Here is a 16,716-nt window from a genome sequence, read left to right as displayed (position 1 = left end):
TACACTCTGCTACTGTCTCTTACACTCTCTTACACTATGGTACACTCTCTAAGACTCTGCTGCTGTCTCTTACACTCTGTTACTGTCTCTTACACTCCGTTACTGTCTCTTACACTCTCCTACACTCTGTTACTGTCTCTTACACTCTGTTACACTCTCTTACTGTCTCTTACACTCTGTTACACTCTCTTACACGCTGTTACACTCTCTTACACTCTGTTACTGTCTCTTACACTCTTAGACTCTGCTACTGTCTCTTACACTCTGCTACTGTCTCTTACACTCTGCTACTGTCTCTTACACTCTGCTACTCTCTCTTTCACTTTGCTTCTGTCTCTTACACACTGCTACTGTCTCTTACGCTGTGTTACTGTCTCTTACACTCTACTACACTCTCGTATACTCTGTTACTGTCTCTTACACTCTGTTACTGTCTCGTACACTCTGTTACTGTCTCGTACACTCTGTTACTGTCTCGTACACTTTGTTACTGTCTCTTACACTCTGTTACACTCTCTTACACTCTGTTACTGTCTCTTACACTCTTACACGCTGCTGCTGTCTCTTACACTCTGTTACTGTCTCTTACACTCTGTTACTGTATATTACACTCTGCTACTGTCTCTTACACTCTGCTATTGTCTCTTGCACTCTGCTACTGTCTATAACACTCTCTTACACTCTGTTACTGTCTATTACACTCTGCTATTGTCTCTTACACTCTCTTACACTCTGTTACACTCTGCTACAGTCTATTACACTCTGCTATTGTCTCTTACACTCTGCTACTGTCTCTTACACTCTATTACACTCTGTTACTGTCTATTACACTCTGCTACTATCTCTTTCACTCTCTTACACTATGTTACACACTCTTACACTCTGCTGCTGTCTCTTACACTCTGTTACTGTCTCTTACACTCTGTTACTGTCTCTTACACTCTCTTACACTCTGTTACACTCTCTTACATGCTGTTACACTCTCTTACACTCTGTTACTGTCTATTACACTCTCTTACACTCTGCTACTGTCTCTTACTCTCTGCTACTGTCTCTTACACTCTGCTACTCTCTCTTTCACTCTGCTTCTGTCTCTTACACTCTGCTACTGTCTCTTATGCTCTGTTACTGTCTCTTACACTCTGTTACACTCTCTTACACTCTGCTGCTGTCTCTTACACTCTGTTACTGTCTCTTACACTCTGTTACTGTCTCTTACACTCTCTTACACTCTCCTACACTCTGCTACTGTCTCTTACACCCTCTTACACTCTGTTACTGTCTCTTACACTCTGTTACTGTCTCTTAAACTCTGCTACTGTCTATAACACTCTCTTACACTCTGTTAATGTCTATTACACTCTGCTACTGTCTCTTACACTCTCTTACACTGTTACACTCTGCTACAGTCTATTACACTCTGCTACTGTCTCTTACACTCTGCTATTGTCTCTTACACTCTGCTACTGTCTATAACACTCTCTTACACTCTGTTACTGTCTATTACACTCTGCTACTGTCTCTTACACTCTCTTACACTCTGCTGCTGTCTATTACACTCTGCTACTGTCTCTTACACTCTGCTATTGTCTCTTACACTCTGCTACTGTCTATAACACTCTCTTACACTCTGTTACTGTCTATTACACTCTGCTACAGTCTCTTACACTCTCTTACACTATTTTACACTCTGCTCCAGTCTATTACACTCTGCTATTGTCTCTTACACTCTGCTACTGTCTATAACACTCTCTTACACTCTGTTACTGTCTATTACACTCTGCGACTGTCTCTTCAACTCTCTTACACTCTTCTGCTGTCTCTTACACTCTGTTACTGTCTCTTACACTATGTTACACTCTCTTACACTCTGTAACTGTCTCTTACACTCTCTTACACTCTGTTACTGTCTCCTATACTCTGTTACTGTCTCCTATACTCTGTTACTGTCTCCTATACTCTGTTACACTCTCTTACACTCTGCTGCTGTCTCTTACACTCTGTTACTGTCTCTTACACTCTGTTACTGTCTCTTACACTCTCTTACACTCTCTTACACTCTCCTACTGTCTCTTACACCCTCTTACACTCTGTTACTGTCTCTTACACTCTGTTACTGTCTCTTAAACTCTGCTACTGTCTATAACACTCTCGTATACTCTGTTACTGTCTATTACACTCTGCTACTGTCTCTTACACTCTCTTACACTATGTTACACTCTGCTACAGTCTATTACACTCTGCTACTGTCTCTTACACTCTGCTATTGTCTCTTACACTCTGCTACTGTCTCTTACACTCTGCTACTGTCTATAACACTCTCTTACACTCTGTTACTGTCTATTATACTCTGCTACTGTCTCTTACACTCTCTTACACTGTTACACTCTGCTACAGTCTATTACACTCTGCTACTGTCTCTTACACTCTGCTATTGTCTCTTACACTCTGCTACTGTCTATAACACTCTCTTACACTCTCTTACACTCTGCTACTGTCTCTTACACTCTGTTACTGTCTCTTACACTCTCCTACACTATGTTACTGTCTCTTACACTCTCTTACACTATGTTACACTCTCTTACACTCTGTAACTGTCTCTTACACTCTCTTACACTCTGCTACTGTCTATAACACTCTCTTACACTCTGTTACTGTCTATTACACTCTGCTACTGTCTCTTACACTCTCTTACACTATGTTACACTCTGCTACAGTCTATTACACTCTGCTACTGTCTCTTACACTCTGCTATTGTCTCTTACACTCTGCTACTGTCTATAACACTCTCTTACACTCTGTTACTGTCTATTACACTCTGCTACTGTCTCTTACACTCTCTTACACTCTGCTGCTGTCTATTACACTCTGCTACTGTCTCTTACACTCTGCTATTGTCTCTTACACTCTGCTACTGTCTATAACACTCTCTTACACTCTGTTACTGTCTATTACACTCTGCTACAGTCTCTTACACTGTCTTACACTATGTTACACTCTGCTCCAGTCTATTACACTCTGCTATTGTCTCTTACACTCTGCTACTGTCTATAACACTCTCTTACACTCTTACTGTCTATTACACTCTGCGACTGTCTCTTCAACTCTCTTACACTCTTCTGCTGTCTCTTACACTCTGTTACTGTCTCTTACACTATGTTACACTCTCTTCCACTCTGTAACTGTCTCTTACACTCTCTTACACTCTGTTACTGTCTCCTATACTCTGTTACTGTCTCCTATACTCTGTTACACTCTCTTACACTCTGCTGCTGTCTCTTACACTCTGTTACTGTCTCTTACACTCTGTTACTGTCTCTTACACTCTTACACTCTCTTACACTCTCTTACACTCTCCTACTGTCTCTTACACCCTCTTACACTCTGTTACTGTCTCTTACACTCTGTTACTGTCTCTTAAACTCTGCTACTGTCTATAACACTCTCGTACACTCTGTTACTGTCTATTACACTCTGCTACTGTCTCTTACACTCTCTTACACTATGTTACACTCTGCTACAGTCTATTACACTCTGCTACTGTCTCTTACACTCTGCTATTGTCTCTTACACTCTGCTACTGTCTCTTACACTCTGCTACTGTCTATAACACTCTCTTACACTCTGTTACTGTCTATTACACTCTGCTACTGTCTCTTACACTCTCTTACACTGTTACACTCTGCTACAGTCTATTACACTCTGCTACTGTCTCTTACACTCTGCTATTGTCTCTTACACTCTGCTACTGTCTATAACACTCTCTTACACTCTCTTACACTCTGCTACTGTCTCTTACACCCTCTTACACTCTGTTACTGTCTCTTACACTCTCTTACACTCTGTTACACTCTCTTACACGCTGTTACACTCTCTTACACGCTGTTACACCCTCTTACACACTGTTACTGTCTCTTACACTCTCTTACACTCTGCTACTGTCTCTTACACTCTGTTACTGTTTCTTACACTCTGCTACTGTCTCTAACACTCTGCTACTGTCTCTTTCACTCTGCTACTGTCTCTTACACTCTGCTACTATCTCTTACGCTCTGTTACTGTGTCTTACACTGTACTACACTGTCATACACTCTGTTACTGTATCTTACACTATGTTACTGTCTCGTACACTCTGTTACTGTCTCTTACACTCTGTTACTGTCTCCTATACTCTGTTACTGTCTCTTACACCCTGTTACACTCTCTTACACTCTGCTACTGTCTCTTACACTCTACTACACTCTCGTACACTCTGTTACTGTCTATTACACTCTCTTACACTCTGCTGCTGTCTCTTACACTCTGTTACTGTCTCTTACACTCTGTTACTGTCTCTTACACTCCTATCTCTTACACTCTACTACACTCTACTACTGTCTCTTTCACTCTGCTACTGTCTCTTTCACTCTGTTACTGTCTCTTACACTCTGTTACTGTCTCTTACACTCTGCTACTGTCTATAACACTCTCTTACACTCTCTTACACTCTATTACTGTCTATTACACTCTGCTACTGTCTCTTACACTCTCTTACACTATTTTACACTCTGCTGCTGTCTATTACACTCGGCTACTGTCTCTTACACTCTGCTATTGTCTCTTGCACTCTGCTACTGTCTATAACACTCTCTTACACTCTGTTACTGTCTATTACACTCTGCTATTGTCTCTTACACTCTCTTACACTCTGTTACAGTCTATTACACTCTGCTACTGTCTCTTACACTCTTCTACTGTCTCTTACACTCTATTACACTCTGTTACTGTCTATTACACTCTGCTACTGTCTCTTACACTCTCTTACACTATGTTACACTCTCTTACACTCTGCTGCTGTCTCTTACACTCTGTTACTGTCTCTTACACTCTGTTACTGTCTCTTACACTCTCCTACACTCTGTTACTGTCTCTTACACTCTGTTGCACTCTCTTACACGCTGTTACACTCTCTTACACTCTGTTACTGTCTCTTACACTCTCTTACACTCTGCTACTGTCTCTTACACTCTGCTACTCTCTCTTTCACTTTGCTTCTGTCTCTTACACACTGCTACTGTCTCTTACGCTCTGTTACTGTCTCTTACACTCTACTACACTCTCGTATACTCATTTACTGTCTCTTACACTCTGTTACTGTCTCTTACACTCTGTTACTGTCTCTTACACTCTCTTACACTCTGCTGCTGTCTCTTACACTCTTTTACTGTCTCTTACACTCTGTTACTGTCTATTACACTCTCTTACACTCTCCTACACTCTTCTACTTTCTCTTACACCCCCTTACACTCTGTTACTGTCTCTTACACTCCCTTACACTCTGTTACACTCTCTTACATGCTGTTACACTCTCTTACATGCTGTTACACTCTCTTACACGCTGTTACACCCTCTTACACACTGTTACTGTCTCTTACACTCTCTTACACTCTGCTACTATCTCTTACACTCTGTTACTGTCTCTTACACTCTGCTACTGTCTCTTACACTCTGCTACTGTCTCTTTCACTCTGCTACTGTCTCTTACACTGTCTTACACTATGTTACACTCTCTTACACTCTGCTGCTGTCTCATATACTCTGTTACTGTCTCTTACACAGGTTTACGATGTCTACGCGAAGAGATACCCAAAGACGTTCACAGTATACTGAGATCATTCGGGACCATGTGGTCCTAGAGGACGGTATATGCCATGTGACGCTCTCTTACACTCTACTACACTCTACTACTGTCTCTTTCACTCTGCTACTGTCTCTTACACTCTGTTACTGTCTCTTACACTCTGTTACTGTCTCTTACACTCTGTTACAGTCTCTTACACTCTTCTACTGTATCTTACACTCTGCTATTGTCTCTTACACTCTGCAACTGTCTATAACACTCTCTTACACTCTGTTACTGTCTATTACACTCTGCTACTGTCTCTTACACTCTCTTACACTCTGCTACACTCTATTACACTCTGCTACACTCTATTACACTCTGCTATTGTCTCTTACACTCTGCTACTGTCTATAACACTCTCTTACACTCTGTTACTGTCTATTGCACTCTGCTACTGTCTCTTACACTCTCTTACACTATGTTACACTCTGCTACAGTCTATTACACTCTGCTACTGTCTCTTACACTCTGCTATTGTCTCTTACACTCTGCGACTGTCTCTTCAACTCTCTTACACTCTTCTGCTGTCTCTTACACTCTGTTACTGTCTCTTACACTATGTTACACTCTCTTACACTCTGTAACTGTCTCTTACACTCTCTTACACTCTGTTACTGTCTCCTATACTCTGTTACTGTCTCCTATACTCTGTTACACTCTCTTACACTCTGCTGCTGTCTCTTACACTCTGTTACTGTCTCTTACACTCTGTTACTGTCTCTTACACTCTGTTACTGTCTCTTACACTCTCTTACACTCTCTTACACTCTCTTACACTCTGCTACTGTCTCTTACACCCTCTTACACTCTGTTACTGTCTCTTAAACTCTGCTACTGTCTATAACACTCTCTTACACTCTGTTACTGTCTATTACACTCTGCTACTGTCTCTTACACTCTCTTACACTATGTTACACTCTGCTACAGTCTATTACACTCTGCTACTGTCTCTTACACTCTGCTATTGTCTCTTACACTCTGCTACTGTCTATAACACTCTCTTACACTCTGTTACTGTCTATTACACTCTGCTACTGTCTCTTACACTCTCTTACACTCTGCTGCTGTCTATTACACTCTGCTACTGTCTCTTACACTCTGCTATTGTCTATAACACTCTGCTACTGTCTATAACACTCTCTTACACTCTGTTACTGTCTATTACACTCTGCTACTGTCTCTTACACTCTCTTACACTCTGCTGCTGTCTCTTACACTCTGTTACTGTCTCTTACACTCTGTTACACTCTCTTACACTCTCTTACACTCTGTAACTGTCTCTTACACTCTCTTACACTCTGTTACTGTCTCCTATACTCTGTTACACTTTCTTACACTCCACTACTGTCTCATATACTCTTTTACTGTCTCTTACACAGGTTTACGAGGTCTACGCGAAGAGATCCCCAAATACGTTCACAGTATACTGAGATCATTCAGGACTATGTGATCCTAGAGGACGGTATATGCCATGTGACACTCTCTTACACTCTACTACACTCTACTACTGTCTCTTTCACTCTGCTACTGTCTCTTACACTCTGTTACTGTCTTTTACACTCTGTTACTGTCTCTTACACTCTGCTACTGTATCTTACACTCTGCTATTGTCTCTTACACTCTGCTACTGTCTATAACACTCTCTTACACTCTGTTACTGTCTATTACACTCTGCTACTGTCTCTTACACTCTCTTACACTATGTTACACTCTCTTACACTCTGCTGCTGACTCTTACACTCTGTTACTGTCTCTGACACTCTCCTACACTCTGTTACTGTCTATTACACTCTGCTACTGTCTCTTTCACTCTCTTACACTATGTTACACTCTCTTACACTCTGCTGCTGTCTCTTACACTCTGTTACTGTCTCTTACACTCTGTTACTGTCTCTTACACTCTACTACACTCTGTTACTGTCTCTTACACTCTCTTACACTCTGTTACACTCTCTTACATGCTGTTACACTCTCTTACACTCTGTTACTGTCTCTTACACTCTCTTACACTCTGCTACTGTCTCTTACACTCTGCTACTGTCTCTTACACTCTGCTACTCTCTCTTTCACTCTGCTTCTGTCTCTTACACTCTGCTACTGTCTCTTACGCTCTGTTACTGTCTCTTACACTCTGTTACACTCTCTTACACTCTGCTGCTGTCTCTTACACTCTGTTACTGTCTCTTACACTCTTACTGTCTCTTACACTCTCTTACACTCTCCTACACTCTGCTACTGTCTCTTACACCCTCTTACACTCTGTTACTGTCTCTTACACTCTGTTACTGTCTCTTACACTCTCCTACACTATGTTACTGTCTCTTACACTCTCTTACACTCTGTTACACTCTTTTACACTCTGTAACTGTCTCTTACACTCTCTTACACTCTGCTACTGTCTATAACACTCTCTTACACTCTGTTACTGTCTATTACACTCTGCTACTGTCTCTTACACTCTCTTACACTATGTTACACTCTGCTACAGTCTATTACACTCTGCTACTGTCTCTTACACTCTGCTATTGTCTCTTACACTCTGATACTGTCTATAACACTCTCTTACACTCTGTTACTGTCTATTACACTCTGCTACTGTCTCTTACACTCTCTTACACTCTGCTGCTGTCTATTACACTCTGCTACTGTCTCTTACACTCTGCTATTGTCTATAACACTCTGCTACTGTCTATAACACTCTCTTACACTCTGTTACTGTCTATTACACTCCGCTACTGTCTCTTACACTCTCTTACACTCTGTTACACTCTGTTACAGTCTATTACACTCTGCTACTGTCTCTTACACTCTGCTATTGTCTCTTGCACTCTGCTACTGTCTATAACACTCTCTTACACTCTGTTACTGTCTATTACACTCTGCTATTGTCTCTTACACTCTCTTACACTCTGTTACACTCTGCTACAGTCTATTACACTCTGCTACTGTCTCTTACACTCTGCTACTGTCTCTTACACTCTATTACACTCTGTTACTGTCTATTACACTCTGCTACTGTCTCTTACACTCTCTTACACTATGTTACACTCTCTAACACTCTGCTGCTGTCTCTTACACTCTGTTACTGTCTCTTACACTCCGTTACTGTCTCTTACACTCTCCTACACTCTGTTACTGTCTCTTACACTCTGTTACACTCTCTTACTGTCTCTTACACTCTGTTACACTCTCTTACACGCTGTTACACTCTCTTACACTCTGTTACTGTCTCTTACACTCTTACACTCTGCTACTGTCTCTTACACTCTGCTACTGTCTCTTACACTCTGCTACTCTCTCTTTCACTTTGCTTCTGTCTCTTACACACTGCTACTGTCTCTTACGCTGTGTTACTGTCTCTTACACTCTACTACACTCTCGTATACTCTGTTACTGTCTCTTACACTCTGTTACTGTCTCGTACACTCTGTTACTGTCTCGTACACTCTGTTACTGTCTCTTACACTCTGTTACACTCTCTTACACTCTGTTACTGTCTCTTACACTCTTACACTCTGCTGCTGTCTCTTACACTCTGTTACTGTCTCTTACACTCTGTTACTGTATATTACACTCTGCTACTGTCTCTTACACTCTGCTATTGTCTCTTGCACTCTGCTACTGTCTATAACACTCTCTTACACTCTGTTACTGTCTATTACACTCTGCTATTGTCTCTTACACTCTCTTACACTCTGTTACACTCTGCTACAGTCTATTACACTCTGCTACTGTCTCTTACACTCTATTACACTCTGTTACTGTCTATTACACTCTGCTACTATCTCTTTCACTCTCTTACACTATGTTACACACTCTTACACTCTGCTGCTGTCTCTTACACTCTGTTACTGTCTCTTACACTCTGTTACTGTCTCTTACACTCTGTTACTGTCTCTTACACTCTCTTACACTCTGTTACACTCTCTTACATGCTGTTACACTCTCTTACACTCTGTTACTGTCTATTACACTCTCTTACACTCTGCTACTGTCTCTTACTCTCTGCTACTGTCTCTTACACTCTGCTACTCTCTCTTTCACTCTGCTTCTGTCTCTTACACTCTGCTACTGTCTCTTACGCTCTGTTACTGTCTCTTACACTCTGCTACTGTCTCTTACGCTCTGTTACTGTCTCTTACACTCTGTTACACTCTCTTACACTCTGCTGCTGTCTCTTACACTCTGTTACTGTCTCTTACACTCTGTTACTGTCTCTTACACTCTCTTACACTCTCCTACACTCTGCTACTGTCTCTTACACCCTCTTACACTCTGTTACTGTCTCTTACACACTGTTACTGTCTCTTAAACTCTGCTACTGTCTATAACACTCTCTTACACTCTGTTAATGTCTATTACACTCTGCTACTGTCTCTTACACTCTCTTACACTGTTACACTCTGCTACAGTCTATTACACTCTGCTACTGTCTCTTACACTCTGCTATTGTCTCTTACACTCTGCTACTGTCTATAACACTCTCTTACACTCTGTTACTGTCTATTACACTCTGCTACTGTCTCTTACACTCTCTTACACTCTGCTGCTGTCTATTACACTCTGCTACTGTCTCTTACACTCTGCTATTGTCTCTTACACTCTGCTACTGTCTATAACACTCTCTTACACTCTGTTACTGTCTATTACACTCTGCTACAGTCTCTTACACTCTCTTACACTATGTTACACTCTGCTCCAGTCTATTACACTCTGCTATTGTCTCTTACACTCTGCTACTGTCTATAACACTCTCTTACACTCTGTTACTGTCTATTACACTCTGCGACTGTCTCTTCAACTCTCTTACACTCTTCTGCTGTCTCTTACACTCTGTTACTGTCTCTTACACTATGTTACACTCTCTTACACTCTGTAACTGTCTCTTACACTCTCTTACACTCTGTTACTGTCTCCTATACTCTGTTACTGTCTCCTATACTCTGTTACTGTCTCCTATACTCTGTTACACTCTCTTACACTCTGCTGCTGTCTCTTACACTCTGTTACTGTCTCTTACACTCTGTTACTGTCTCTTACACTCTCTTACACTCTCTTACACTCTCTTACACTCTCCTACTGTCTCTTACACCCTCTTACACTCTGTTACTGTCTCTTACACTCTGTTACTGTCTCTTAAACTCTGCTACTGTCTATAACACTCTCGTATACTCTGTTACTGTCTATTACACTCTGCTACTGTCTCTTACACTCTCTTACACTATGTTACACTCTGCTACAGTCTATTACACTCTGCTACTGTCTCTTACACTCTGCTATTGTCTCTTACACTCTGCTACTGTCTCTTACACTCTGCTACTGTCTATAACACTCTCTTACACTCTGTTACTGTCTATTATACTCTGCTACTGTCTCTTACACTCTCTTACACTGTTACACTCTGCTACAGTCTATTACACTCTGCTACTGTCTCTTACACTCTGCTATTGTCTCTTACACTCTGCTACTGTCTATAACACTCTCTTACACTCTCTTACACTCTGCTACTGTCTCTTACACTCTGTTACTGTCTCTTACACTCTCCTACACTATGTTACTGTCTCTTACACTCTCTTACACTCTGTTACACTCTCTTACACTCTGTAACTGTCTCTTACACTCTCTTACACTCTGCTACTGTCTATAACACTCTCTTACACTCTGTTACTGTCTATTACACTCTGCTACTGTCTCTTACACTCTCTTACACTATGTTACACTCTGCTACAGTCTATTACACTCTGCTACTGTCTCTTACACTCTGCTATTGTCTCTTACACTCTGCTACTGTCTATAACACTCTCTTACACTCTGTTACTGTCTATTACACTCTGCTACTGTCTCTTACACTCTCTTACACTCTGCTGCTGTCTATTACACTCTGCTACTGTCTCTTACACTCTGCTATTGTCTCTTACACTCTGCTACTGTCTATAACACTCTCTTACACTCTGTTACTGTCTATTACACTCTGCTACAGTCTCTTACACTGTCTTACACTATGTTACACTCTGCTCCAGTCTATTACACTCTGCTATTGTCTCTTACACTCTGCTACTGTCTATAACACTCTCTTACACTCTTACTGTCTATTACACTCTGCGACTGTCTCTTCAACTCTCTTACACTCTTCTGCTGTCTCTTACACTCTGTTACTGTCTCTTACACTATGTTACACTCTCTTCCACTCTGTAACTGTCTCTTACACTCTCTTACACTCTGTTACTGTCTCCTATACTCTGTTACTGTCTCCAATACTCTGTTACTGTCTCCTATACTCTGTTACACTCTCTTACACTCTGCTGCTGTCTCTTACACTCTGTTACTGTCTCTTACACTCTCTTACACTCTCTTACACTCTCTTACACTCTCCTACTGTCTCTTACACCCTCTTACACTCTGTTACTGTCTCTTACACTCTGTTACTGTCTCTTAAACTCTGCTACTGTCTATAACACTCTCGTACACTCTGTTACTGTCTATTACACTCTGCTACTGTCTCTTACACTCTCTTACACTATGTTACACTCTGCTACAGTCTATTACACTCTGCTACTGTCTCTTACACTCTGCTATTGTCTCTTACACTCTGCTACTGTCTCTTACACTCTGCTACTGTCTATAACACTCTCTTACACTCTGTTACTGTCTATTACACTCTGCTACTGTCTCTTACACTCTCTTACACTGTTACACTCTGCTACAGTCTATTACACTCTGCTACTGTCTCTTACACTCTGCTATTGTCTCTTACACTCTCTTACACTCTGCTACTGTCTCTTACACCCTCTTACACTCTGTTACTGTCTCTTACACTCTCTTACACTCTGTTACACTCTCTTACACGCTGTTACACTCTCTTACACGCTGTTACACCCTCTTACACACTGTTACTGTCTCTTACACTCTCCTACACTCTGCTACTGTCTCTTACACTCTGTTACAGTTTCTTACACTCTGCTACTGTCTCTAACACTCTGCTACTGTCTCTTTCACTCTGCTACTGTCTCTTACACTCTGCTACTATCTCTTACGCTCTGTTACTGTGTCTTACACTGTACTACACTGTCATACACTCTGTTACTGTATCTTACACTATGTTACTGTATCTTACACTATGTTACTGTCTCGTACACTCTGTTACTGTCTCTTACACTCTGTTACTGTCTCCTATACTCTGTTACTGTCTCTTACACCCTGTTACACTCTCTTACACTCTGCTACTGTCTCTTACACTCTACTACACTCTCGTACACTCTGTTACTGTCTATTACACTCTCTTACACTCTGCTGCTGTCTCTTACACTCTGTTACTGTCTCTTACACTCTGTTACTGTCTCTTACACTCCTATCTCTTACACTCTACTACACTCTACTACTGTCTCTTTCACTCTGCTACTGTCTCTTTCACTCTGTTACTGTCTCTTACACTCTGTTACTGTCTCTTACACTCTGCTACTGTCTATAACACTCTCTTACACTATGTTACACTCTGCTACTGTCTCTTACACTCTGCTATTGTCTCTTACACTCTGCTACTGTCTCTTACACTCTATTACACTCTGTTACTGTCTATTACACTCTGCTACTGTCTCTTACACTCTCTTACACTATGTTACACTCTCTTACACTCTGCTGCTGTCTCTTACACTCTGTTACTGTCTCTTACACTCTGTTACTGTCTCTTACACTCTCCTACACTCTGTTACTGTCTCTTACACTCTCTTACACTCTCTTACTGTCTCTTACACTCTGTTACACTCTCTTACACGCTGTTACACTCTCTTACACTCTGTTACTGTCTCTTACACTCTCTTACACTCTGCTACTGTCTCTTACACTCTGCTACTGTCTATTACACTCTGCTACTCTCTCTTTCACTTTGCTTCTGTCTCTTACACACTGCTACTGTCTCTTACACTCTGTTACTGTCTCTTACACTCTACTACACTCTCGTATACTCTGTTACTGTCTCTTACACTCTGTTACTGTCTCTTACACTCTGTTACACTCTCTTACACTCTGTTACACTCTCTTACACTCTGTTACTGTCTCTTACACTCTCTTACACTCTGCTGCTGTCTCTTACACTCTGTTACTGTCTCTTACACTCTGTTACTGTCTATTACACTCTCTTACACTCTCCTACACTCTCCTACACTCTTCTACTGTCTCTTACACCCCCTTACACTCTGTTACTGTCTCTTACACTCCCTTACACTCTGTTACACTCTCTTACATGCTGTTACACTCTCTTACACGCTGTTACACCCTCTTACACACTGTTACTGTCTCTTACACTCTCTTACACTCTGCTACTGTCTATAACACTCTCTTACACTCTGTTACTGTCTATTACACTCTGCTACTGTCTCTTACACTCTCTTACACTATGTTACACTCTGCTACAGTCTATTACACTCTGCTACTGTCTCTTACACTCTGCTATTGTCTCTTACACTCTGCTACTGTCTCTTACACTCTGCTACTGTCTATAACACTCTCTTACACTCTGTTAATGTCTATTACACTCTGCTACTGTCTCTTACACTCTCTTACACTGTTACACTCTGCTACAGTCTATTACACTCTGCTACTGTCTCTAACACTCTGCTACTGTCTCTTTCACTCTGCTACTGTCTCTTACACTCTGCTACTATCTCTTACGCTCTGTTACTGTCTCTTACACTCTACTACACTCTCATACACTCTGTTACTGTATCTTACACTCTGTTACTGTCTCTTACACTCTGTTACTGTCTCTTACACTCTGCTATTGTCTCTTACACTCTGCTACTGTCTATAACACTGTCTTACACTCTGTTACTGTCTATTACACTCTGCTACTGTCTCTTTCACTCTCTTACACTATGTTACACTCTCTTACACTCTGCTGCTGTCTCTTACACTCTGTTACTGTCTCTTACACTCTGTTACTGTCTCTTACACTCTCCTACACTCTGTTACTGTCTCCTACACTCTCTTACACTCTGTTACACTCTCTTACACGCTGTTACACTCTACTACACTCTGTTAATTTCTCTTACACTCTCTTACACTCTGCTACTGTCTCTTACACTCTGCTACTCTCTCTTTCACTCTGTTTCTGTCTCTTACACTCTGCTTCTGTCTCTTATGCTCTGTTACTGTCTCTTATGCTCTGTTACTGTCTCTTACACTCTACTACACTCTCGTACACTCTGTTACTGTCTCTTAAACTCTGTTACACTCTCTTACACTCTGTTACTGTCTCTTACACTCTGCTGCTGTCTCTTACACTCTGTTACTGTCTCTTACACTCTCTTACACTCTCCTACACTCTGCTACTGTCTCTTACACCCTCTTACACTCTTACTGTCTCTTACACTCTGTTACTGTCTCTTAAACTCTGCTACTGTCTATAACACTCTCTTACACTCTATTACTGTCTATTACACTCTGCTACTGTCTCTTACACTCTCTTACACTATTTTACACTCTGCTACAGTCTATTACACTCTGCTACTGTCTCTTACACTCTGCTATTGTCCCTTACACTCTGCTACTGTCTATAACACTCTCCTACACTATGTTACTGTCTCTTACACTCTCTTACACTCTGTTACACTCTCTTACACTCTGTAACTGTCTCTTACACTCTCTTACACTCTGCTACTGTCTATAACACTCTCTTACACTCTGTTACTGTCTATTACACTCTGCTACTGTCTCTTACACTCTCTTACACTCTGCTGCTGTCTATTACACTCTGCTACTGTCTCTTACACTCTGCTATTGTCTCTTACACTCTGCTACTGTCTATAACACTCTCTTACACTCTGTTACTGTCTATTACACTCTGCTACAGTCTCTTACACTGTCTTACACTATGTTACACTCTGCTCCAGTCTATTACACTCTGCTATTGTCTCTTACACTCTGCTACTGTCTATAACACTCTCTTACACTCTGTTACTGTCTATTACACTCTGCGACTGTCTCTTCAACTCTCTTACACTCTTCTGCTGTCTCTTACACTCTGTTACTGTCTCTTACACTATGTTACACTCTCTTACACTCTGTAACTGTCTCTTACACTCTCTTACACTCTGTTACTGTCTTCTATACTCTGTTACTGTCTCCTATACTCTGTTACACTCTCTTACACTCTGCTGCTGTCTCTTACACTCTGTTACTGTCTCTTACACTCTGTTACTGTCTCTTACACTCTTACACTCTCTTACACTCTCTTACACTCTCTTACACTCTCCTACTGTCTCTTACACCCTCTTACACTCTGTTACTGTCTCTTACACTCTGTTACTGTCTCTTAAACTCTGCTACTGTCTATAACACTCTCGTACACTCTGTTACTGTCTATTACACTCTGCTACTGTCTCTTACACTCTCTTACACTATGTTACACTCTGCTACAGTCTATTACACTCTGCTACTGTCTCTTACACTCTGCTATTGTCTCTTACACTCTGCTACTGTCTCTTACACTCTGCTACTGTCTATAACACTCTCTTACACTCTGTTACTGTCTATTACACTCTGCTACTGTCTCTTACACTCTCTTACACTGTTACACTCTGCTACAGTCTATTACACTCTGCTACTGTCTCTTATACTCTGCTATTGTCTCTTACACTCTGCTACTGTCTATAACACTCTCTTACACTCTCTTACACTCTGCTACTGTCTCTTACACCCTCTTACACTCTGTTACTGTCTCTTACACTCTCTTACACTCTGTTACACTCTCTTACACGCTGTTACACTCTCTTACATGCTGTTACACCCTCTTACACACTGTTACTGTCTCTTACACTCTCTTACACTCTGCTACTGTCTCTTACACTCTGTTACTGTTTCTTACACTCTGCTACTGTCTCTAACACTCTGCTACTGTCTCTTTCACTCTGCTACTGTCTCTTACACTCTGCTACTATCTCTTACGCTCTGTTACTGTGTCTTACACTGTACTACACTGTCATACACTCTGTTACTGTATCTTACACTATGTTACTGTCTCGTACACTCTGTTACTGTCTCTTACACTCTGTTACTGT

Source organism: Sceloporus occidentalis, unplaced genomic scaffold, assembly GCF_023333645.1.
Source record: "Sceloporus occidentalis isolate IW3139 unplaced genomic scaffold, rSceOcc1.0.p SCAF_98, whole genome shotgun sequence".
Lineage (NCBI taxonomy): Eukaryota > Metazoa > Chordata > Lepidosauria > Squamata > Phrynosomatidae > Sceloporus > Sceloporus occidentalis.
The sequence above is the reverse complement of the archived record's forward strand: the minus strand, read 5'-3'. Positions refer to the sequence as shown.